This window comes from Bubalus kerabau, chromosome 1 (genome assembly GCF_029407905.1).
Source record: "Bubalus kerabau isolate K-KA32 ecotype Philippines breed swamp buffalo chromosome 1, PCC_UOA_SB_1v2, whole genome shotgun sequence".
In the NCBI taxonomy this organism is placed as follows: domain Eukaryota; kingdom Metazoa; phylum Chordata; class Mammalia; order Artiodactyla; family Bovidae; genus Bubalus; species Bubalus kerabau.
In genome coordinates, this window is record NC_073624.1 from 60,618,795 (window position 1) to 60,645,225 (window position 26,431).

The 26,431-nt window shown below is 40.3% G+C and overlaps 1 long non-coding RNA gene across 2 annotated transcripts in view; it reads right to left on the minus strand.

Moving 5' to 3' along the window:
- Positions 1-26,431, minus strand: part of LOC129649332 (uncharacterized) — a 208,755-nt gene that overhangs the window by 32,222 nt on the left and 150,102 nt on the right. For both annotated transcript variants that reach the window (XR_008713095.1, XR_008713094.1), the window contains one exon: positions 7,169-7,226. This is a non-coding gene — a long non-coding RNA (uncharacterized LOC129649332). The remainder of the gene's footprint in view (positions 1-7,168; positions 7,227-26,431) is intronic.

Consider the following 26,431-nt stretch of genomic DNA (forward strand, 5'->3'; position numbering starts at 1 on the left):
GTGTTCACTTGACTGCACAGTTTTGTTCTGTATTGTGGAGACCTCACAGATCTTGGGTTCTTTGCACTCAAGGCAAAGGGCAGCACTGTCTAATACAGCTCTTGGCAGTAATACAGACGTTCTCTGCACTGTCTAATATGGTAATCACCAGCCACACATGGCAGTTGGGAACATGGAGTGTGGCTAGTGTGACTGAAGAACTGAATTTTTTTATTTTACTGAACTTTAAATAAGCACATGTGGCTAGTGGCTACTGCGTTGGATAGCACAGCCCCAGGGATTAAGGTCAGGATTAATATGGTCTCTTTAAAAGTATTTACAATCAGAAATAGAGACACAGATGTCAAGAATAAACATACAGATACCAAGGTGGAAAGTGGGGTTGGGGTGAATTTGGAGACTGGGATTGCCATACATAGACTACTGACACTATGTATATAGGTAACTAATGATAACCTACTGCATGGCAGAGAGAACTCTACTCAGTGCTCTGTGGTGACCTAAAGGGGAAAGAAATCTAAAAAAGAGGGGATATATGTACACATATAGCTGATTCCCTGATGGCTCAGATGGTTAAGAAGCTGCCTGCAATGCAGGAGACCTGGGTTGGGAAGGTTTCATTCCTGGGTTGGAAAAATTGCATGAAGAAGGGAAGGGCTACTGACTCCAGTATTCTTCCCTGGAGAATCCTACAGACAGAATCCTACAGAGACTCCTGTAGCCTGGCAGGCTACAGTCCATTTGGTTGCAGAGTTGGACATGACTGAATGATTAACACTTTCACTTTTCCCTTTCATAGCTGATTTACTTTGCTGTACAGTAGACGCTAAACAATATTGCAAAGCAACTACACTCCAATAAAAATAAAATAAGAATATAGCCAGGCAAGAGGTTCCCAGGTGATGCAGTGGTAAAAAATCTGCCTGCCAATGCAAGAGATACAGGAGACATGGGTTCCATCCGTGGGTCAGGAAGATGCCCTGGAGGTGGAAATGGCAACATGCTCCAGCATTCTTGCCTGGAGAATTCCACGGACAGAGGAGCCTTGTGGGCTACAGTCCATGGGGTTGCAAAGAGTCAGATATGACTTGAGTGCCTGAGCACACACACAGCCAGGCAAGCTCTAGGAAGTGGAAGTGATACAGATTCTTTAGGTGTGTATTTCTTCAAGAACTCTTTTATTCTAGCAGTCTTACTTTGGCCTTCAACACATAAGCATACATGTGATTATATCCTTTTTTTCTTATAACATTCAGTTCAGTTCACTCACTCAGTCGTGTCTAGCTCTTTGCGACCCCATGAATCGCAGCACACCAGGCCTCCCTGTCCATCACCAACTCCCAGAGTTCACCCAAACTCATGTCCATAGAGTCGGTGATGCCATCTAGCCATCTCATCCTCTGTCATCCCTTTCTCCTCCTGCCCCCAATCCCTCCCAGTATCAGAGTCTTTTCCAATGAGTCAACTCTTCTCATGAGGTGGCCAAAGTATTGGAGTTTCAGTTTTAGCATCAGTCTTTCCAATGAACACCCAGGACTGATCTCCTTTAGAATGGTCTGGTTGGGTCTCCTTGGAGTCTAAGGGACTCTCAAGAGTCTTCTCCAACACCACAGTTCAAAAGCATCAGTTCTTTGGCGCTCAGCTTTCTTCACAGTCCAACTCTCACATCCATACCTGACCACTGGAAAAACCATAGTCTTGACTAGACGGACCTTTGTTGGCAAAGTAATGTCTCTGCTTTTGAACATGCTATCTAGGTGGGTCATAACTTTCCTTCCAAGGAGTAAGCGTCTTTTAATTTCATGGCTGCAGTCACCATCTGCAGTGATTTTGGAGCCCCAGAAAATAAAGTCTGACACTGTTTCCACTGTTTCCCCATCTATTTCCCATGAAGTGATGGGACCAGATGCCATGATCTTCGTTTTCTGAATGTTGAGCTTTAAGCTAACTTTATCACTCTCCTCTTTCACTTTCATCAAGAGGACTTTTCTAACATTAATAATAATAATAATAATAATGACTCCTATCACAGATCACCTGTTGAGGGACAGGTATTGTACCAGACACGATTATATAAAATCTTCTAAGAAAGGCTTCTGCATACATTGATTCACACAGATTTTTAAGGATGACAACATTTCCTCTGCAGTGACAAACAGCAACAGCCTCTACCAGCAACCCACCAATACTTAGGGCACAGTTTCAAAAGTATAACAACTGAAGCCAAATAAACGAATCCACTCTGGTTTAGAAGGGGCTTCCCTGATAACTCAGTTGGTAAGGAATTCACCTGCAATGCAGGAGACCCCAGTTCAATTCCTGGGTCGGGAAGATCTACTGGAGAAGGGATAGGCTACCCATTCCTGTATTCTTGGGTTTCCCTTGAGGCTCAGCTGGTAAAGAATCTTCCTGCAATGTGGGAGACCTGGGTTCATTGCCTGGGTTGGAAAGATCCCCTAGAGAAGAGAAAGGCTACACACTTCAGTATTCTGGCCTGGAAAATTCTATGGACTGTATAGTCCATGGTGTCGCAAAGAGTCAAACACAACTGAACAACTTTAACTCACTGGTTTAGATGTGTTATTTGCAGCATTTGATGCTTCCCTGCTATCCGTATATTTTTACCTTGCAATATGCCCTAATAATCAAAACCAGATAATGTATTAGCATTATGTTTCCCTCCATAAAAGTAGAACATGCTATGTATAATATTTCATCATATAAAAGACATCTTCATTGCTTTCCTTCCAAGATTTGGCTCTATTGCTCTGTCAGTTTCTCCTGGTTTCTTTATAGCAAAGCACCAAAACCAATTGTGAGTACGTGAAAAAAATTTAATCTGAAAGAGAGTTGGTGCCAGATAAATCCCCAGAGACATTTTAGACCAACATGCATCCAGAAACAAATAGCTTGGTAGAGAGAAAACAAGTTTCTTAGCAGAAAGGCACAGGGCTGGAGTGTTGGACAATTGGATGATATAGTAAGTCTAAGAAATCAGGGGTTACAGGATAGAGAAGACATCTGACTTTTACATGAGAAGTCTCTGGCTAACCCCAGTGCTTCATTTCAAGAGGACCCAGAACTGAGATTTTTAAGGATGACAACATTTCCTCTGCAGTGACAAACAGCAACAGCCTCTACCAGCAACCCACCAATACTTACAGCACAGTACTTTTGTAAAATACAACTTTTTACACCCAGTAAAACATTAAGGCGTTTATGATCAAGTGTAATTCAGCCAAGTTGGTAAAGTACTATCTTAAAGCTGAAGACTTAATAACAACCCGAGTTCAGAGACTGGCTGTCACCAGCAGGCAGAGAGCTACAGTACACAAAAACACCAGTTTGTGTGATAAAAGCTTGACAGCCTTGCCTACACACAAACCAAAGAAAATAACATGCCCGTGACAGCAACAACAGCAGCAATTTTATACTTCTCACTGATGAAATGCACTTTGCAGTCATAATTCTTGCATAAATCTGGATGTCAATTTTTTCATGCTATAATTTTGTGATCCAGTGGATCATTGTGTAGACCTTCTACCTGCAAATGAGCTCCATAATGCAGAATGTGCAGAAATCATTGAGCTATCAGTGACATCAGGGGCTGGGCTGCTAGGATTATTAACAGATATTTTTTTCACCTGGAAGCACAGACTAAAATCAATCATTCTGATAACCAGGCATGGCATGAGCTGTCTGCACTTTCATTTCAATTGGATTAATCACATATACACAGACCTTTACCTTAAAGAAGCAATTGTTCACATTTAATCACTAAGAAACATTCAAGCATACCCTCAGACATTACTAAATTTAACCACAATTTATGCTTCCTGTTTTTAGCAAATATGTTTATGATAATACGGGTTTCTGCATTTAAATGCATTGTTTCATTCATTTTACCAATATAAAAATCGAAGCTAGGTAAAATACATTTTATATCATATATCAACTATTTGACGTTTTTGAAGTTTCCATTATACTCATATATTTTATTGCACAATTTATGCTGATGATCACAGTAAGGTAAAGTATTAGCATTATATTTTCTTCACTAAAGTAGAACATACTAGATACCAGATTCACCATGTTACATGTCCTACTTCTTACAAAGAGTTGGTTCTATTACTCTGTTAACTTCTCCTGCTTTCAATAATGCATGATAAAAAGTACCATTGTGGGTATAGGATATATATGTTTTTTAGTCTGATATAGAATTGGGACCAAGTAAATCTCTCTTATGATCCTCACAACAGTGTTCCAGAAGGCACATCTGCTGTTACTATAACAACAGAAAGGCAGAGTCTAAAGAGATTCATCTGTACTTGGGGCAGTCCACACACCAGGAGGATTCCTGGGCTCCTCTCTAATAAGCGGAAGGTGAATTTAAAAGAAGGCAAACTTGAAGAGGGTTTTGATGTATGAATGGGACACATGACTGTCAGAATCGAGGAAAGGGAGAAGGACAGCTCGGGATTCACAAGCTGCTTTGAGACCAAAGTGCATACCTTCTATCATAGATGTCAGCTCCCTTAGGTGTTAGAAAATATCACATTGCTGAGTTATTGTTGTTTAGTTGCTAAGTCATGTCCAACTCTTTGCAACCTCATGAACTGCAGCACTCTGGGATTCTCTGTCTTTCACTATCTCCCTGAGTCTGATCAAATTTAAGTTCATTGAGTCAGTGATGCCATCCAACTATCTCATCTGCCGCCTGCTTCTCCTCTTGCCCTCAATCCTTCCCAGCATCAGGGTCCTTTCCAATGAATCAGCTCTTCACATCAGGTGGCCAAAGTATTAGTACTTCAGCTTCAGCATCAGATATGTGTACAGAGTTAAGAACTGGTCAGAGGTGACACCAGACAGAAGAAAGAATCACCCTCCAGCTGTCTGACCAAAGGAAAAACAGCACCGCCTTCAGATGGAAGTGAAGTCACTGGCCCAGGAATCAGTCCATCTAAAACTCTGCCTCTTTCCCTGCCTTAGCTTCTGCTTCATTGGCTTCTTCTGGGGTCACTGACTTCCCTGGTCATCTTGTACCTCTTCCCATGCTATTAACAGATAGATTTCCATTTGGGCATCCCCCAGCCTGTCTGCCATTCCAAGGAAACTCTATCAGGTTTCCCACTTTCCATCCGGAGTCCTTTGGTTTCAGTTTATTCCTACTCGAGCTTTAACTTGGTCTCAACCTGGAGTTTTCTGACCTCCCTGGATTGAACTTTGCCCCTTTTATGGAACAGATCATTCTCTGATTCAGCCATTGTCCAGTAGGGGAGATTAATGCCCAGCCATAAATCAACAGACACAAAAATAAATAGTAATTTCTATAAGTGAAGGAAATAAACTAAACTGAAGGAAAAATGGAGTGGCATGAACCTCCCTTTGTAGGGTGGTCACAAAGATGTTTCAAAGGAGGTGATGTTTGCCTTGAGATGCAAGAACAGGAGAATCATCCAGGCATAGTAACTGCATGCCTAGAACCTTGCAGCACCAGAAAGCGGTTATGGTCATAGGACAGGAAAAAAAAAAGGGGGGGGGGAAGCTTCTCAGTAGTGAACTCCAGGAGGAGGGTTCGGAGATAAAAGTGAGAGGTGGGTATGGGTCAGATCATTTACAAGTCATAATCAAAGAGTTTGGATTTCATTCTAAGTCTCTTGCATGGCATGTTGTTATAAGACCCAAAGAGACTTTGGGGACTCATTCCATCCGTCAGGTAGAAGGTAATTCTTTCGCTTTTTATCCATGCACCAACTTTTGTAAGTCAACTTGACTAATGTTTGTTTATAATTAGTGAGTAAGCTGCTACTTTAATATTGCCAGCCTGGAAGAGGCCCCTTCAAGGCATGTTGAATTAACTGATGTGAATAAAAACAATGAATAAAAATACCTCTCTCTTTTAATGAGAACAGCAACTTCTATTTCCCTGGGCTTTTTTAGTCCCATAAGACCTTTTAAAGCAGAGTGAACGTGTTTTGGTTCAAATGCTAGAAACATAAACTTGTCTCTTTTTCTCATTGGGTTATGTTTTGAGAGGCCATTTTAGATCAATCTTTTGGAGTACAAAAGCTTCCAGCAGCTGTGTCTAAAACATACCCAGCACCACTGCTAGAGTGGTCATTTTTCCTCTGATGCGATTCTCACATGGGACCAAAAAAGGCTGCAACCCTTTGTCTGCCACACGGACCCGTCATACTCTGGAACTGTTAACAACAAGGCCCCTGAGCTTGTGTTCCATGACAACCTGGTTTTGCATCCTGACCTCAAAGTGAAAGGTTGGGTAAAATGTCACTTCTCTACCCTTCCATTTGTAGAGGGGTTATAAAAAGTTTATATGGGTACTTTCTGAATCTATTCATACATTCTGTCTCTACCACCTTTCAGGTATTAGATTGCATATTTTTAATATTGCCAGTGCTCAGTCACTCAGTCATGTCTGACTCTCTGCAATCCCATGCATGGACTGCAGTCCACCAGGTTCCTCTGTCCATGGGATTCTCCAGGCAAGAACACTGGAATGAGTTGCCATTTTCTCCTCCAGAGGATCTTCCCAATCCAGGGATCAAACCCAATGCTCCTGTGACTTCTGCACTGGAGGCAGATTCTTTACCATGGAGCCATTTGGGAAGCCCTTACATATTCTAATTATTATTCACTTTACAAAGAAACAAAGTTATGAACACTGGATTTTATTCCAGTTCTGTAACTAATCTGTCCTGTGACTATATAAAAATTGTTCCCTAAGTGTTTTTTTTTTTTTCCATGTGACTTCTGTAGATCGTTCCAGCCCTATTACTCTGTGGATCTCTATCTACAAGGACTAAAAAATAAGGCCAGTATTTATTCTGTGTGTTTGAGCCTGCTTAGTCCCAATAGGCTAAACTGCTCTTACATACAGATCCCAAAGTACAAGTGCCCAAACAAAATAGAATTTACTTCTCTGTCATGGTCCAGCACCATGGACAGGCCCAGGACCTGGTCCAGGACAGGTATTCTAGAGCAGCTGACAGCGCTGTCCCTTCCACTGATTCAGGGACCTGGTGTAACAAATACTTGTGCTCCAAGGTCACTCTGCTAGTAACCCTTCCAGCCCATTAGAAAGAGGACAAAGTTGAAATCCAGGGCCAGCTATATCCTGCTAGGTAAATAAAGCAAAAGTGATACATACCTCTCCTTCTTTCATTCCTCTGGCAAGAGCTTGGCTGGATTCAGATAGAAGTCCATTGCTAAGAAGAGGAGAATGGATTGGATGAACAAACTGTAGTATCTACCACTTGCCCAATACCTGTAAGGTGCTTCAAACTCTGTAAAGCTTTCCATCTACTGAATTCTTACCACAGCTTTGTAAGATAGTTAAGATCTCCATGCTACACAGGTGAAACTATGTCCCAGAGAGATTAAGTAGAATATAGGAGGTCTCATAATTAAGAGCTGATCTAAGCTTCAGTTTCAGGCCTGCTGGTCAGTACTTTCTCTGTTATAAATACTAAATTGAAATATTTGCATAGGAAGTAATCATTAGCATAAATCTGCATGAATATGATGAAGTTTGAAGAACAAAGGGGCTTTATTATGAACAGCAATGGGAGAAGCTAAAGCCTGCCATAGACTCCTGCTTAATCCTCCAGTGTTAAGAGGTCTCTGGGTAAACTGGGGAGAATCTCAAAAGTGATTTTTTTAAAAAACACTGATAAGCAGTTTGTAACTGAGGCACGTACTCATTTTACTCTCACCCTCAGTCTACAAAGTGTGTAAGGACAGAGGACTTGGCAAGAAACACCCTGGTTGGAAGTAAATCATTGAAGAAGGCCAGAATCTAAGGAATATTAAAAATAAAAGATATATATGGTCATCTCACACAGAGAAGTCATTCTGTAGTGCCAGTAGATTTGCAGATCACTAGAGAAAACAGTATATACCTCCCTATACCTACCCTTCACAGGCACTCACAAATCATTTGCTGCTTGAACTATTTTATGCTTACTATGAAAATCCAACCATAAACTGTCAATAAACCAACCTCACGCCTTTTGAAGGAACAGTCAAGCAATCCCTCAGCACAACATTGAAACACTATACCTGGGTTTTTCCTTAGTTCAAGCCAAATTTCTATGAAAATAAAGAATCCCTAAGGAGTGCATTAGGTTTAATTATTACTAGTTTCAGTCTTCAAAAAGAATTGAAATAGTAATATTTCAGGATGATTTCTCTCCCAACTCTAACCCTATTTACATTAATATGACTTCACAGTTTAGAAGCAGAGGTACCCTGTCTCACAAATCTGTTCAAAATTGGTCATTTTTTAAAGGGATGGTAGTTTTATGGATGACCGACTCTATATAAGAAAGGTTGTGATGGGTCTCAGAGCTTGGCTGTCATTCATAAAGCATTCAAGATGAACTCTCAGAGAAGGGATATCAGTCAAGCTCACCAAGTCAGTTATAATGTTCCAGATATAACAAGGTAAAGTGTTATTTCACACGGCAAGTTAATACAGCTCTGCGGCACCCTTTCTGAGCAGAGCCAGAAAACTTATCAATGGATATGATTCCTTAAGGAGAATTTTCAGAATTATGCCACCCTCCATCCCATTAGGACAAAGCTCTTGGCTAAGTCTTCTGGACACTTCCTCCTGATTCGTCTTTATTCTAGATACCCCTGGGCCTCACAGAGACAGCGCTGGCCACCTTTTGTCATTATTTAAGGGAAGCTGGGAATTCCACCAAATTGTACTATCATGGCCTTTAAAAGCTCTAACAATAACCAACTTCCTTTAGCAATTTTGAGTGCTGTTTTGTTTTCATATCCAGGCCTGTCATCGTTGAGTTATATTTATTGAACACTTTTGTGTTTATAACATTGAATTCAGTAGATAACAGAGCAGAAAAAGGACAGAAGTAGAGGATTTTTACAAACTAGAGAAAAAGAATCTAAATCTTTCTTAAAAGCTAATAGCGTTTTATAAATACAGTTCATCCAAATGCTAATTTCTCTGGTCTTTTGTTTACACAAGAAAGCTCCAGGCAGGTTTATGGTGTCGCATTTATCAGACAGTAGAATATAAGCAAATCCCATTACACCCGAATTCAGCCACCCAAATGAACCAAAATATGGATTATGGTATCTTTTACGCTGCAATTTCTACTTAAAAACAAAAATGTAATTTTAATGCTCAGCAAAATACAAAAGAAAAGCAAACTGTTTTTCTCACGATTCCTGCTTTGATTTTCATTGTCTGAGCCCTTAGGCTCATCAGTAACTATGTTGCAAGGAAAAAAAAAATTTAAAACATGATCACAAAATGACTCAAAGCCCAGAAAGTGTAGTTACTGGTGTTAAGCACCCGTCTTTAGAAACTCAGACCATTCAGCATTCTCTCAAAATTCTGCAGGTTCTCAAATGGTTCCATCCTTATGTAGCTTGGAAAATGCCCTTTCTTTGTCATAACATCAACTATTGTTTTTGTTTTTTTTTTTAATAACACCCAGCTCCTTTATTCCTCCCAAGGGAAAAGCAAAACCTTATCTTCAGTTTCAGGACAGACCAAGTTCTTGGAGACGGTGTCAGAAAGGAACAGTACCCATAATTATTGTAGTTGTTTAGGGACTTTACGACGGAGAAGGCGATAGCACCCCACTCCAGTACTCTTGCCTGGAAAATCCCATGGATGGAGGAGCCTGGTGGGCTGCAGTCCATGGGGTCGCTAAGAGTCGGACACGACTGCACAACTTCACTTTCACTTTTCATTTTCATGCATTGGAGAAGGAAATGGCAACTCACTCCAGTGTTCTTGCCTGGAGAATCCCAGGAATAGGGGAGCCTGATGGGCTGCCGTCTATGGGGTCACACAGAGTCGGACACGACTGAAGGGACTTAGCAGCAGCAGCAGCGGGGACTTTAGGAAAAGTCAAAGACCAAGGATACGATTTTTCTACTGCGGTAATCTGGGCAGGTATGTTAAAAACTTACCCACAGCAACTTCAACTGAAGGAGCTACTCTTTCAAACTTAAATGCCACAAGGAGAGGGTATTGCTGAATAGAAAGTTTCACCCTTTAAAATAGAAAAACCTAGTTCTGAACAATCATCTCTTTCTGGTCTCTTTTTCTTAATGTTATCTATTCATTAGCACTTTTCCCACTCTTATATAAATTATGTTACCCTTTTTGCTAGAGGTTGCAGTTCCAAAAGATCTCAGGGTGAATTATAAGAGCACACACTCAACCATCAACTTATCATCCACTATTTATTGCATGGATAACAGATTCTACACATTCACAATCTTAGGGTTTGAGCATGACCAATACATAGCAGCCTTCTTCCTCACCCAATTCTGATCCAATTGAGAAATAAGATCAAAGAGTAATACATTAAGATCAAATTATGTTTTTTTTCCTGATAAAGCTGCTAAAAGAGTCTGTGTCTAATATGCAGACAAGAGGGTTTCTTAATGCCAAACACCAGGTTTAAGGAGGTTTATTAACCAGGCATAGGGGGCTCCAAATGACCACAGCCCTCTCCTGTGAATTGCAAAGCTCCCCACCTGGCCATGAGCAATCCAGAGTACAAACTCACAAACCAGAGTTAGATAAGAGAAAGTGGAGAGGAAAGGATACAGTTCTGCACATCCAATTGTTGTTCAGTCGCTTAGTTGTGTCTGAATCTGCGACCCCACAGATAACAGCACACTAGGCCTCCCTGTCCTTCACCAACTCCCAAAGCTTGCTCAAACTCATATCCATTGAGTTGTTGATGCCATTCAGCCATCTTGTCCTCTGTCGTCCCCTTCTCCTGCCCTCAATCTTTCCCAGTATCAGGCTCTTTTCTAAAGAGTCAGTTCTTCACATCAGGTGGCCAAAGTATTGGAGCTTCTTCAGCTTCAGCATCAGTCTTGCCAATGAATTTTCAGGACTGATTCCCTTTAGGATTGACTGATTTGACTTCCTTGCCATCCAAGGGACTCTCAAGTGTTTTCTCCAACACCACAGTTCAAAAGCATCAATTCTTCGGTGCTCAGCTTTCTTTATGGTCCAATTCTCACATCCATACATGACTACTGGAAAAACCATAGCTTTGACTATACGGACCTTTGTTGGCAAACTAGTATCTCTGTTTTTTAATATGCTTCTACATTTGTCATAGCTTTTTTTCCCAAGGAGCAAGTGTCTTTTAATTTCATGGCTGTAGTCACCATCTACAGTGATTTTGGACTTGCACCATCTGCACATCCAGTCCAACTCCTTATTCCCAAATCCTATCAAACCAGGCAAGTGGCCCCTTTCCCCCAGGTGAGTGAGGGGCTGAAATAGGGCCAGGGATGTTACTCTAGCAACACCCCTTAAAGTGGACAGAAGTATGGAGGAGGACATAGTGCCTCTAACCCTCCACAACATGCCCAAGGGGTTTACCCTCTTAGACACTACACTTCATTGCTAACCAGGGCTGTGTGTCTCTCCCTGGAAGAAACAGATGTCACTGTCAGGATGTGGGACTCCTTCACCCCCAGCACTCTCTGCCAGATACTCCTTGCACCACTGACTCCAGAAGTCTCCAAACTGGGAAGAGCCATACACCAATGACCCACACCTGCTATTGCCCCAGGTTCCACATCGCTCACCCTCTCACTTCAGGATGTCTTTTCTGGCCACGCTATTTAAACTTGAAGGTGCTCAGTCATCTCAGAGCCACTCACCTACCCAACCTTCTTCCCTGCTTTTATTTTACTCCGAAGCACTGATTGGTGTTTGACATGTCACTTTGTAATTATAAAAAAACATATTTGCTGGTGGCTATCTCCCCAGCTGCAGTGAAAGCTCTTTGAATGCCAGGCTTTGGGACTGCTTCGGTTAATGCCAAATTTCCAGTGCTGAGAACAGTGTATTTGGAAGCTAGTAGATACTAGTTAATATTTGCAGGAAGAAAGAATGAATAGATCAGTCCCTTGGCCAGGCACAAAGCACCACAAGCTGCTGGAACCTACTAGCCAAGACTGTTAGGAGTCCATCCTCCTCCCCAAAGCTGAAATCCATCTGTCCTAGCCACTCCATCTTCACAGACTTAATCCTCTTGATTTCTCCCTCAATATTCCATGCCTGTGCACCAGATGTCAATACTCCTAATGGAATTATCTCCCCAAACTTTAAAACTTTTGTTTAGAGGAACAGGACAGAATGTATGGCCTTTCGGGACAGGACTTCACAGAGAGAGGGGGGAAGGGGTATAGCTATATGTGACCATTTCTTTACCCAAATTTTCTTGGTTAAGTTGTTTATCCCCCATGCTTAACCATATTCCAGGATGTAAAGTCTAAAAGTATTACATGAATGGATTTCCACCCACATGGAAAGAAGCATCAGATGGAGGGAATACATTTCCCCAAACCAAAGATGTTATTTATAGTGCAGAGAGTTTCTGAAAATAAACTTTATAACTGTTATAACTGTATAAAGTTTATCAATGTTATTTATGGCCTAGAGAGTTTAGAGACAGAAACTATTATTAAGAAAAATAACTTATGTAATATAAGTTAAAGTGTCATGGGAATATAAATAAGGAAGTAACCAATTCTATTTAGTTTGTTTATATCTGCCAGTGTGTCGTAAACTCAGGCTCTTTTTTTGTAACAGTGGCTAAGTAACTACTAACGTATGTATTTGTCCTAAAGTAATTCCTTAATTTTGTACAGCCCTTTATCCATTTGCAAAGTAATCTCTTACGTATCATCTCCTTTAATCTTCATCTCCCCACTTGCCATTTAGGAATGTGCATAGCTTCACACATATGCATGGGCACAAGTATAAAGGCACACACACACACGGAGTCAGAGATCTGCAGTGTACCCCGGGATCATTCTTTCCTGCTTTAGTCAAACCCATCACCATGGTTATCTGGGCCCAGAATAAAGACCATATTTCTTGATCATACTTCCATCTCCATGTGGTCCCAGAGTATCACTGATATATGTAACAAGCAAGGGGTTGGGAACGTGACCTCCTTCCTTCACTCCTTCCTGTCTTTGGGAACGTTGGTTTCATGGCTGGAGCTGGAATAGCCCTCGTAACTGTAAGGTATAATTTTGAGAATGAGGCCACACCTAGTGGAACAAAATGGAAGAAGCTTGTGTCCCTGACATGATGAAGTGCCATAGCATCCCTGGGTCCTGCTTTTAACTTTTATATGAGAAATTAATGAACCTTCATCTTGTTTAGGTCTCTACTTTAGGATTTTAGGCATTCACATACAAAACTAATTCCAGTCCACCCACTCAACCCAAACACACGCAATCTTGCGCTGCCCTATTCTAGAAATTTTTGTGCTTCCCTTTGTTTCTGGCTCAGTTTTCTCTCCCTTATTTCTAAACTCTCTTATCCCTCCTTTGAACAATTACCTCAAATGTCACTTCATACCCAAGGCTTTCTTCTTCTTGCCCCTAGATCCTCTCCCACCCAGAGTAATACCTTGATGAACTAAACTTGTGAAAAAGGTCATAAACTTCTTAAAAATAGGAATCAAAATTATTTTACTTGATATTCCCCTAATCTAGCCACATGCCTAGTGCAAAGACACAACCTTCAGCACATATTGGAATATGTAGACATCAGATCAGATCAGTCACTCAGTCTTGTCCGACTCTTTGCGACCCCATGAATCGCAGCACGCCAGGCCTCCCTGTCCATCACCAACTCCCAGAGTTCACTGAGACTCATGTCAATCGAGTCAGTGATGCCATCCAGCCATCTCATCCTCTGTCGTCCCCTTCTCCTCCTGCCCTCAATCCCTCCCAGCATCAGAGTCTTTTCCAATGAGTCAACTCTTCGCATGAGGTGGCCAAAGTACTGGAGTTTCAGCTTTAGCATCATTCCTTCCAAAGAAATCCCAGGGCTGATCTCCTTCAGAATGGACTGGGTGGATCTCCTTGCAGTTCAAGGGACTCTCAAGAGTCTTCTCCAACACCACAGTTAAAAGAATCAATTCTTCGGCACTCAGCCTTCTTCACAGTCCAACTCTAACATCCATACATGACCACAGGAAAAACCATAGCCTTGACTAGATGGACCTTAGTTGGCAAAGTAATGTCTCTGCTTTTGAATATGCTATCTAGGTTGGTCATAACTTTCCTTCCAAGGAGTAAGCGTCTTTTAATTTCATGGCTGTGATCACCACCTGCAGTGATTTTGGAGTCCAGAAAAATAAAGTCTGACATTGTTTCCACTGTTTCCCCATCTGTTTCCCATGAAGTGGTGAGACTGGATGCCATGATCTTCGTTTTCTGAATGTTGAGCTTTAAGCCAACTTTTTCACTCTCCTCTTTCACTTCCATCAAGAGTCTTTTGAGTTCCTCTTCACTTTCTGCCATAAGGGTGATGTCATCTGCATATTGAGGTTATTGATATTTCTCCCAGCAATCTTGATTCCAGTTTGTGTTTCTTCCAGTCCAGCATTTCTCATGATGTACTCTGCATATAAGTTAAATAAACAGGGTGACAAGATACAGCCTTGACGAACTCCTTTTCCTATTTGGAACCAGTCTGTTGTTCCATGTCCAGTTCTAACTGTTGCTTCCTGACCTGCATACAAATTTCTCAAGAGGCAGATCAGGTGGTCTGGTATTCCCATCTCTTTCAGAATTTTCCACAATTTATTGTGATCCACACAGTCAAAGGCTTTGGCATACTCAATAAAGCAGAAATAGATGTTTTTCTGGAACTCTCTTGCTTTTTCAATGATCCAGCAGATGTTGGCAATTTGATCTCTGGTTCCTCTGCCTTTTCTAAAACCAGCTTGAACATCAGGAAGTTCATGGTTCACATATTGCTGAAGCCTGGCTTGGAGAATTTTGAGCATTACTTTACTAGCGTGTGAGATGAGTGCAATTGTGCGGTAGTTTGAGCATTCTTTGGCATTACCTTTCTTTGGGATTGGAATGAAAACTGATCTTTTCCAGTCCTGAGGCCACTGCTGAGTTTTCCAAATTTGCTGGCATATTGAGTCCAGCACTTTCACAGCATCATCTTTCAGGATTTGGAATAGCTCAACTGGAATTCCATCACCTCCACTAGCTTTGTTCGTAGTGATGCTTTCTAAGGCCCACTTGACTTCACACATGGTAAGTATTAATATTCCCATTTTAAAGATGGAGAAACTGAGGTTAGCCACCTAAGTTAATATTCAAACTATGTCTTCCTACTGAGGTGCATTCAAATTTTAAAATAACTATGATTTAGTGATCTGGATATGTCTTTTTGTTCCAGGCTATCAGTTTAGTTCAGTTCAGTCGTTCAGTCGTGTCCAACTCTTTGTGACCCCATGGACTACAGCACGCCAGGATTCCCTGTCCATCACCAACTCTTGGAGCTTGCTCAAATTCATGTCCATTGAGTCGGTGATGCCATCCAACCATCTCATCCTGTCATCCCCTTTTCCTCCTGCCTTCAATCTTTCCCAGCATCAGGGTCTTTTCAAATGAGTCAGTTATTCCTATCAGGTGGTCAAAATATTGGAAATTTAGCTCAGCATCAGTCCTTCCAATGAATATTCAGGACTGATCTCCTTTAGGATTGACTGGTTGGATCTCCTTGCAGTCCAAGGGATTCTCAAGAGTCTTCTCCAACACCAGAGTTCAAATGCATCAATTCTTAGTGCTCAGCTTTCTTTATGGTCCAACTCTCACATCCACACATGCCTACTGGAATAACCATCACTTTGACTAGATGGACCTTTGTCGGTAAAGTAATGTCTGTTCTTTTTAATATGCTGTCTAGGTTGGTTATAGCTTTTCTTCCAAGGAGCAAGCATCTTTTAATTTCAAGGCTGTAGTCACCATCTGCAGTGATTTTGGAGCCCAAGTAAATAAAATCTCTCACTGTTTCCATTGTTTCTCCATTTATTTGCCATGAAGTGATGGGACCAGATGCCTTGATCTTAGTTTACTGAATGTTGAGTTTTAAGCCAGCTTTTTCACTCTTCTTTTTCATTTTCATCAAGAGTCTCTGCAGTTCCTCTTCACTTTCTGCCATAAGGGTGGCGTCATCTGAATATCTGAAGTTATTGATATTTCTCCCTGCAATCTGGATTCCAGCTTGTGCTTTATCCAGTCTGGCATTTCACATGATGTACTCTTCATATAATTTAAATAAGCAAGATGACAATATACAACCTTGACGTATTCCTTTCCCAATTTTGAACCAGTCCATTGTTCCATGTCCAGTTCTAATTCTTGCTTCTTGATCTGCATACAGATTTCTCAGGAGGCAGGTGAAGTGGTCTGGTATTCCCATCTCTTGAAGAATTTTCCACAGTTTTTTGTGATCCATAGTCAAAGGTTTTATTTAGTTCCAGGCTATAGCTTGTTCACAAATAGACCCAGATCTGCAGGAATAATCCAGGAAAGCCTGCTATGTTAGTTTCATTCACTACTTAATTTAGGGCCCAAGACATATGTCACAGTCCTATCAAATAGCTAAAGGACTCACTGAGTTAGGGGAAGAGAAATCTGTTTCTTTAAGGTTAAACCACAGTCAAGTCTCTTCTTTCCTGTTTATTCTTCTGCTTCTGAGTAAAGAAATTTAAGGCAGATTTTTAGGAGGTGATTGGTAAGTACTAGATAATAATTTTTATGCAGCTGTAGCATTTAACATAAACAGATTTTAACTTTTCCTGCATAGTTAGAGCCCAGTGATCCAACCTGTAAATTTATTCAAATGATATACAAATGGGTTTATTAACAGACAAGCCAAAAGTATAATATTTTATGATACAATATCCTAAAAAAATCAAGAAAGACTCCTAAATCTGTGTATGAAAACTGGAAGATGATGATAAATGCCAAGGTCCACAGCACTTAGGAAGGGAGTAGGCAGGTTTCTCAGGAAAGGTATCTTCTCTGACTCACAGAAGAGCCTGGCCACACGGGTAGTAGTGCAGTCAAGTGTTCAACAGTGTTCTTAAGGTTCTGCTCTGTGACCAATTCGCCCATTAATCCCCTGGGAAACAGGTGCTTCACACAAAACCACAGCGTGAACCTTTGATCATATGTCAGATGCTTTCCTCCACTGCTTGAAGCCTCCAGGGACTCTCCAGAGAACAAGGAGTCAGCTGTGAAGCCTTCTCACGGCCCACACAGCCCTGCTATGTGGCTTAGCCCTGGACAATCCCATCCTTTCTCCTCCCTCTGCTCCTCTCTGTTCAGGACACCCTGGACTCACTACTCTTGAGGGCCATTCCCTCTATCAGGAACGCTCTTTCCCAATCATAGCCCCCTTGTTCAGCTAGGTCTTTTATGAACAGAGAGGTTGTCCCTGATCACTAATCTTAGTCACCAGCCTCCATCACTTTCTGCTCTATCTTTGTTCACAGCAATCATTATCAACTGACATTACATTAAACATCAAGAGACAATCGATTTTTCTGTCTCTCTGTCATTTCCTTTTTTGTTTATCATCTCTCTTTGCCACTGCAATATAAGCTTTATGAGGGAATGGGCTTTGGTTGTCTTCTGTGATGTTGAGTGCTGTGCCTGGCATATAATAGACTTTCAATAAATATTGGCTGAGCAAAACAAAACTGATTAGACAACCATCTATTCCGTCTTAGGCCTTGTGCAGGATAAGTATGATTGATACTGTCCCTGATCTGGTGATGTTGACAGTTTACATGGAAAACAAGCTGCCACTATTTTTCAAGCATTCTTAGAAAAGATTATTTTGTCTCTGGTCTTAAAGGCTCCTTACCAATGTTAGCAGAACTATATATTTAGTGTATTATGTAGAAGGTTGAAAGACCAAGATACCTTTTAGGAAGTTTATTTCAGCTTTCTATTGGTTCTGCTTCCCCTTTATAGTTTCAGCTATCAGGTATTAAGGTAGGCAGAGACAGCTAATATGACAGGTGGCTTCCCTCCCAGTTAATAAAAGGGAATTTGATTAATTTTATTGTCTAGTTTAATTCTATTGTCTAGGGACTTCCCTATAGCTCAGACAGTAAAGAATCTGCCTGTAAGGCAGAAGACCTGGGTTCAATTCCTGGGTCGGGGAGATCCTCTGGAGAAGGAAATGGCAACCCACTCTAGTATTCTTGCCTGGAGAATCTATTGGACCACAGTCCATGTGGTTGCAAAGAGTTGGACACAACCGAGTGACTAATACTACTATTATGTAGTTTAAGGGTTATATTGGCCAATAGAGCAATGTTATCCATAAATAATTGTCTTTACAAAACATGTACAGAATGCACAAAACAATATAAACAGCAAAGAGGATGCTAGAAATCCATAATAACACATTTAACAAAAATTAACGCTTCTTGAGTACTCTGTTCTAAGCACTACAAAAATGAATGCATTGAATATAGCACAGTAATGTTGAAGTGAAAGTCGTTCAGTCACATCAGACTCTGCAACCCCATGGACTATTCAGTCCATGGAATTCTCCAGGCCAGAATACTGGAGCGGGTAGCCTTTCCCTTCTCCAGGGGATCTTCCCAACCCAGGTATCTAATCCAGGTCTCCTGCATTGCAGGTGGATTCTTTACCAGCTGAGTCACCAGGCAAGCCCAAGAATACTGGAGTGGGTAGACTGTCCCTTCTCTAGCCAATCTTCCCAACCCAGGGATGGAACCAGGGTCTTCAGCATTGCAGGCAGATTCTTTACCCACTGAGCTATCAGGGAAGCCTGATAACAATAATCGTAGGTGTTAACTTTTCATAGAGGAGAACACGGAGACACTGAGGGATTAACTTGTCTGATAACACACAGTGATGTGAGTAGAGAGGCAGGAGTGACACCGCGTGTGGCTCCTCACTTCTGTTTGTTCAGGCTGATGGGCTTTGCAGTTCTTCTAACTCAGCTTCTTCACCTGTGGGCATCCTCCCATCTGAAGGCACAGCCTTTGTTTCCCTTTGCCTTTCATGAGTCTGGGGACTTTTGTGCTGCTCTGAGCTCTGTAGTTCATCGTGCGTTATATGGCAGCTCCCCTTAGGTGACTGCTTCTGGCTCTTAGATTCTACGTGACATTGCTTTTCCCTCTGATAGCATGGATGGAGTGAGGAATCTCCCTGTGAGTCTGTTCCAACCTGATTCCAACCACACTTGAATTAGACTTCAAAGTACAATTTCTTTATAGATGTTAGGTCTCTCAGTTACAGCTACCAAATCTAGCCATATTGGTGAGAGCGGGCAAGCGACATTGGGGTGGGGGACCCATCCACAGCATGCCTCCCTGCTGCCATCCATGCCCTAGTTCTACTCCTCCTGCCTTAGGATATGGACCACTGATATCTGTCTTTTGGCTGTTCAACACATCACAGGCAGAGACCTCTTTACTTCCACTATTTTTAGTGGTGGATGCAGAAAATCTTGATCACTTCGGTCAAAAATTGTTTCCTGGAGTAACTAGGCCATTTTAAAGGTCAACATAATGAGTAATTGAACTATTATTCCTGGCAGTGCTGCTTGAGAAAAAGAAATTCAGAAAAGAGATAATCAGAATTTTACCTCCTCCTCAAATTCTAAGAGGACATCATCTTGCTATCAAGTGGGGAAATGAATCCTACTCATGGCTAAAGTGCACAAATTAGTCACCAAAGCAAAAATGCAAATTTCTCTTCCTCTCTTTCTTTTATACACAAGTTGGATAAAAAACACTTTTGAGCAACAATTCAATACACCAAAAATGGAAAATTACAGATTAAGTTCAGAAACATTTATAGATTGCAAAATACCAGAAAGAAAATCAATATAGTGATAAACATTGATTATAGTTGGAAGAAACTCCTATTTATAGCTCTTTTCAAAAAGTAAAACATGTTCCTCAAAGATGAAATTCTTCAAATATATATCAAAAACATGATTTACGCAGTTATTTACTTGTGATCAAATGATACTATCAAGAAATCAATAGCTTACATGTTTCCGGACTGTGTCTGGCTCTATGCATCTGAATCTATTGTAGAATCTTCTAGTTTAAAGGAATCACTAAAGGTTGTCTAATCCTGGTTTTCTAATTCTGGGATGAGGACTATTTAAACCACCCATCCAATAGGTAACATATTACATATCCTATCTTAAAATCCTCCAGGGATGTAGAGTCTCCAACATTTTTTAAATTGTCCATTTAAATGCTTATTATCAGTTTGGTTGCTGGGTTATACTTGGAGCTATCTTGAGAAAAGCAAGGAGATTCGGGAATTACTGATGTCCATAATAATGACACAAGAGAGGTGAGAGTCTAGTTGGGGTAGAAGAAAGTGAAGGGAATAATAAAGCTAGAAATGTCCAGAAATTTTAAAGAAAAAGTCAGATTGGACTTCCCTGTTAGTTCCGTGGTTAAGGCTCTGCACGTCCACTGCAGGGAGTGAGGGTTTCATCCCTGGTCAAGAAACTAAGATTATTCATGCCACAAGATTCAGCCGTAATAAACAAACAAACAAACAAACCAGTCAATCAAAAGTTTAAAAGAACGAATGAGTCAGATGGAGAGTTCATTATCTGAGAAAAGAATAGAAAATAAGCTTCAACTTAGGTAAAAGGGATCTATAGAAGTAAATTTATCCATAATTTAAGAATGCAGAGCAAGAATCCTTCTATATGTGACTCAGCCAATAAGGGTGGTGAGCACTTAAGCATAAGTGGGGAGAAAGTGGCTGTGTTCAAGTTATCTACTGTTGTGTAACAAACCATGCCAAAACTAAGTGACTTAAAATAGCAATTATGTAATTGTTGTTGCATAAACTTGTAAGCCAAGAAATTAGGCAGTGCTCAGTTGGTGTTTCTTCTGTTCTATGTTGTGTCAACAGAGGTCACTCCATAGTATTCACTGAGTTGGCAGATAAAATGGTCTAGAAGATCCCGGATTAATTCACATGTCAGCCCCTTGGAAGAGTAGGGCACCACTGGGTCTGTCACTCAGAACACCTGTATGTGGGCCCTTCAGATTCCTTACATGACAGCTCAAGATTCTTGGAGTGTTCTAAAGAGGTGAAGAAGAAGCTTCAAAGCATGATCCAGTTTCAGCGACTCCAGAATATAACTTCTTTTATATTCTATTGGTCAAAATGCCAATATGGCCAGCCCACACTCAAGGAGAGAAAAATTACTCTTCCTCTCAATGGGAAGAGTGGTAAAGAATTTGTGGAAGAATTATCCCACCACAGTTTATGATTATCTTTCTAGGTATGCTTTTTGGGAAATAATATGATAAAAGCAATGACAGAGATACCCAGTTGAAACTTAAGAGTTAAATATGGGTTGTTATGCTTATATTTGTATCCAAGTGGTATTATGAATAAGCTAATGAACTTGTATAAAGAGGTGTGTGATCCTGAGGGCTCACCCAGCATGAGAGAACAGAACGAGTGAGGGGGAATGGAAATAATACACTTTAGCCCCTTCTGTGTAACAGAACAATTATTGAATGCCTTTGTATTGGTCCATAGTATGTACTAGAGAAGCAAAATGGTACCCACCCTAAGGTGCTTATCCTCTAGGTAGAAAAACAGCATTGTACACCTACAGAGGAATTTATAAAATTTTAGAAGAAGACTTACTGATATAATTATTACTGAGATTATTATCATTAATTTGAGTTCAGAGGAAACCTCATAGAGAGACAACTCCTAAGCAAGGTTTTCATGGGGAAGGAGGAGTTTGTCAAGTGAACAAGAAAAAGCAAACAGAATGTGCGGAAACAGAGAAGCCTGAAGAACCACAATGCTGTGTATGTGTGTCTCTGTGTGTCCACAAGTATTTGAATGTGTTGAGGAAAAAAGAGGGGAAAATGTGTTGAGGAAGAAAGGGGAAAATAAAATTAAAGGCGAAGGCAGAGGGCTTATATTTTTAAAAATAATCTCGCATTCTGTGTGCTTCATTTGGAAAGTTAGGGAAAGACATTTTAGGGTTTTAAGTAGAGGTTAGGCAGAGGTGATTAGGTTTCATGTTTTAGGAAGATTTCTCTGGGTCACTTGGAGAGGTCTTGAGAGCCTCTCACCCAGGTCATCTCTCATTCTAAGTAAAGAGGAAGTTAAAGGTAGCTTATTATTCCCAAATCCTTTCTTGCAACTGACTTAACTTTTCCCTTGCTTACTCCCACTTTCTTTTATCAGAATGCTTGCTGTTGATGCATCCAGTTGTACCTCTGGCTTTTCTTTCTTCCCTCGGATGGAGAAGCCTTTCCCTCTTCATCAGCTAAGAACGTACCTGGCAGCCCTATTTCCTGCTGTAAGAAATATGGATCTGATGGGAGATGCTCTCATTACAACTTTAAGACCTCCTTGCCCTATGAGTTCTGAAAGATCAAACAAGAAGAAATGTTTTGGTTCTGGCATAGAGCAGGTTCAAACACTTACTTTTTTTTTTACTATAGAATTTATTTCTGTTTGACATTCTTTATGTCGTTGTTTCCTTCTAGCATGTTATAAATCCTTCTGAGGCTGGAAACCACTTTCAAACCCTTCAGCTCTAAGCCTATGAAATCAAGCCATCATGGGCCAGTATCACCTTTGGGGTAAGTTCTTTATATTAGGGTAAGATTACTTTCCAAGCTTAAAGAGGACTGTGTACATATAGTGCATAGGTTTAAATACATATAAAAAGGCTTTTAACTGATTAACATTGAAGGTTGGAGTGAAATAACTAGGAAAGTTGGGCATGTAGAACTTTCTCAATTTGTTAAAAAAACAACTTTAAGAAAAGACGGAGATTAAGCTTGTATTCATGCACAGTTAAATAACTTGAAAGCATTAAATATCTCGCTTATAAAAATGTTCTTAATTCTAATTTTCTTTCATCATAAATGTTATTCTATTTATTATTCAAATTAGCCATCTTAGGAGAAATAAGAGCAATATATTCAAGGTGGACAGAGTGAACAAGCAGATAGTAATCATTTGTAACGCACAATCCTCTCTGATAGGAGATGAGAGAGCTGCAGCCAGCTGGCTGCTCGGCCCGGCTCCATAGGTGACCTGAGCCAGGGTGAGAAAGCGTGGGTGTCTGATGAGCTGGAATGGATTTATTATGCCGGACACTTTTCTGTTTGAAATATCCTTGCAGCTGACCCCTTCAAGGCACCTTTTATTATAGCAAAAAAATTGCATTTGCCTTCAAGTACAACAGAGGATGCTCAGTAGAAAATTAATTTTATTTTTAATTAGGAGCTGTTCACATCATCTGGTTCATATCTCATCCTGTCAGCACACCACTGTGGTACTGCATTCTATATAAACAGGAATTTTTACCAGAAGAGTTCCTTTCTAGCAAAGATATATTTTACATAATGCCTATACTACTAAGCATGGGTTAACTCATTTCCCAAATATCATACCCTTATATTTCATTCAAAAGAATCCTGGGAGAACTAGAATAATATTTTGACATTTAAGCAAAAAATAAAAGAAAAATGTTAAAAAGAAATTTCAACCATTAGAATCAGCTAGACAGCAATTTCTAGGTGAACATTAGAATCACCTGGAGAGCTTTTTTTTAAAAGTACCATTGTCTGTGTTACTCCCATTGATATTTTTCTAAAAATATCTCAAGAGAATCTAGTGTGAAGCCAAGCTTGAAAACTACAGCACCAAAGGATTCTTGGAGATATACGTTATATAGAGAGAAGTTGGAATAATCATATTTGAAAAATATTTTCTTCATGACCTATGTTATTGAAGTTTTTAAATGACACATCCAATACTACATAAACCATTCTCTCTAAAATCATCTTTAACAACTATTAGGAGCCCATTGTAAGCAGAAAACTTTACTTGATAGTATAAGTTTATGTGAAATGGAGAAAAACTTGTCTTAAGCATAGTAAGACGTACCAGAAAGCTAATGAGTGAAATTTCAGGGCCTTCACGTTCATGAGCGCGAATGCATGCTCAGTTGCTAAGTCACAACCAACTTTACCACTCAGTCACCGTGTTCACAGATCCTTTCTAATAGCAATGTGTTGACAACTTCATATATTTTTTATAAAATCTGCAAAAATCATATAGTTTTATCACTGTTATCTCTTTCCTTCTAACTTTCCCATCACACTTCTCCCTGTGCTTGGTGGTATCAGAGTGGTTAGTGACTTTTGCAGGAAGGGGAAGTGGAGTTGAGGATACATGTAGTTCTGGTTTAGTAGCATGTATTTATGTGTCCTGCCTGTGTATATTTGAGTTATTGCCAGCTGTGCTAGTATAGGAATGGCTTGCAGAACTATTCCTAGTGCTTACACACTGACTCACCCAGGTGACATGAAATTTCAGTGCTGACAAAACACTCATTGTACCATTGATGAAAAACTGGTTAATGAATGCTGTCAGTTCGAAGAGAATTTGTGATTGGTCACTGCACATGAAAAACTTGAAATGGCCTGAAGTCTTACAGTCCATCTCTGCAAGAAACTTCATAGAGGCTTTTCTGCATTCAACAATAATTCAATAACATATCTGACATTACCAATAACAAACTTTTAAGATGAAAGAAACTTTTCATACCTTTCAATAATGAGTGCTAGAGGAAGAATAGGATTGTCTTTTTATTTTTTCCATAGAAAATGATTTTGTAAAGTTGTGGTCTTATTAAAAGCAAAAAATGTTGGGGAAAAAGTATTATAGGTATGTGTGAGGAAGTTAGGGTTTTTTAAGTTATTAACTTTATGGAGCTTATGATGTCTATGAACTTAGATTTTTTAAAAAAACTTTAGTTTGTTGCAGTTTCCTTTTTTTAATTCTAAATAGATATTCACTTTCATATACATTTTTGTATTTGTAATTTTGAATTATTTTTCTCAAAGACAACCTCTCAAAATTTCAGCTCCCCTAACCCCTATCCCCCGATCCAACCCTCCTCAGGAAACTCACAACTATTAACCTGTAACAACCTGACCTAGAAATCAAACACATGGTTAAGATTTCACCTTCCTTCATGGTTTCTAAGGAAAAGAAGAGCTAGAACGTGAAGTAGATGCTGAAGGCAGAGGGTAGAAGGTCAGTGGAAACAGAATACAAAGACAGGGGCTCTTTGATCTGGAATGATGAAGGGTTACAATATTAAAATAGTGTTTGCCATTGCCACGTTATGTATACACAGTGCTAAGCAGTTTCCAAAAATAAATCACACTGTAGTTGCATTGTGTAAGTATTGAATTCATAGTAGGGTCAACTATACCAGCTGGGCAAAACAAATTATTATACAAAGAGAGAAATTAGCAGTTTGCCTCGTACAAGCACTTCTGCCCGCCACCGTGGTGGGTGGAAGTCAGCCTACACGGGTCATGTGGGACGCCCAGGGGTGCTGGGCCTTAATGTTCAGGTCCCCGAGGACCTTGTCAAGCGTCAGCCCCTTCCTAGCCGAGGATGAATCCAGTATTTTCAGATACATGTGTTTTCATACAATACGAACCCTAAACAGAAACCAACTTACTCATCTGGCAATGCTGTTCATACTCAATTTTTGCCTTTTGTGCTTATTTTTCAACCTGAAGTTTCCAAGGATGTAAAGAAGTTGGAGGAATTCCCTGGCAGTCTAGTAGTTAAGACTGCGCTTCCACTTCCATGGGCCCAGGTTCGATACCTGGTCAGAGAACTAAGATGCCACAAGCCATGCATGCTGTACAACCAAAAATAAAGAATTTAACTTCAAATAAAAAGTTGAAATAATAGGACAATAAAAATACATCTGTCCAATTTCTACAGCAAGTGTTCTTATTTTGCCATATTCGAAGCTTCATCTCTCAATCTCTTGTCCATTTCTACATCCTTATTTTTATATAACCATTAAAAGTTACAGACATCATACCACTTCACCCCTTTGAAATACAGCTCCTGAAACAAGACGTGAACCATGATCCAACTCTCACACCTGATGAAAGTGAAAGTCGCTCAGTCCTGTCTGACTCTTTGTGACCCCATGGACTATAGAGTCCATGGAATTCTCCAGGCCAGAATACTGGAGTGCATAGCCTTTCCCTTCTCCAGGGGATCTTCCCTACCCAGGGATCAAACCCAGGTCTCCCACATTGCAAGTAGATTCTTTACCAGCTGAACCACCAGGGAAGCCCAAGAATAATGGAGTGGGTAGCCTATCCCTTCTCCAGCAGATCTTCCCAACCCAGGAATTGAATCAGGGTCTTCTGCATTGAAGGTAGATTCTTTACCAGCTGAGTTACCAGGGAAACCCCACACCTGATGAAAGTAACAATAACTCCTTAAATACAATCCACATGATCTGTATTATATTTCCTCAACTGTCCTTACTACAATTTTTAGAGTTAGTTTTTTTTTTTTTTCAGATCATGGTCTAATCAAGTTTGATACACCACATTTAACTGATACATCTCTTCACTTTTTTTTTTTTTCAATGATACCAACTGTTTAAGAGTCGAGGCTCAATGTCTGATAGGAGATCCCATGTGCTGAATTTATATGATTGTTACTGAACACTAATTAATTT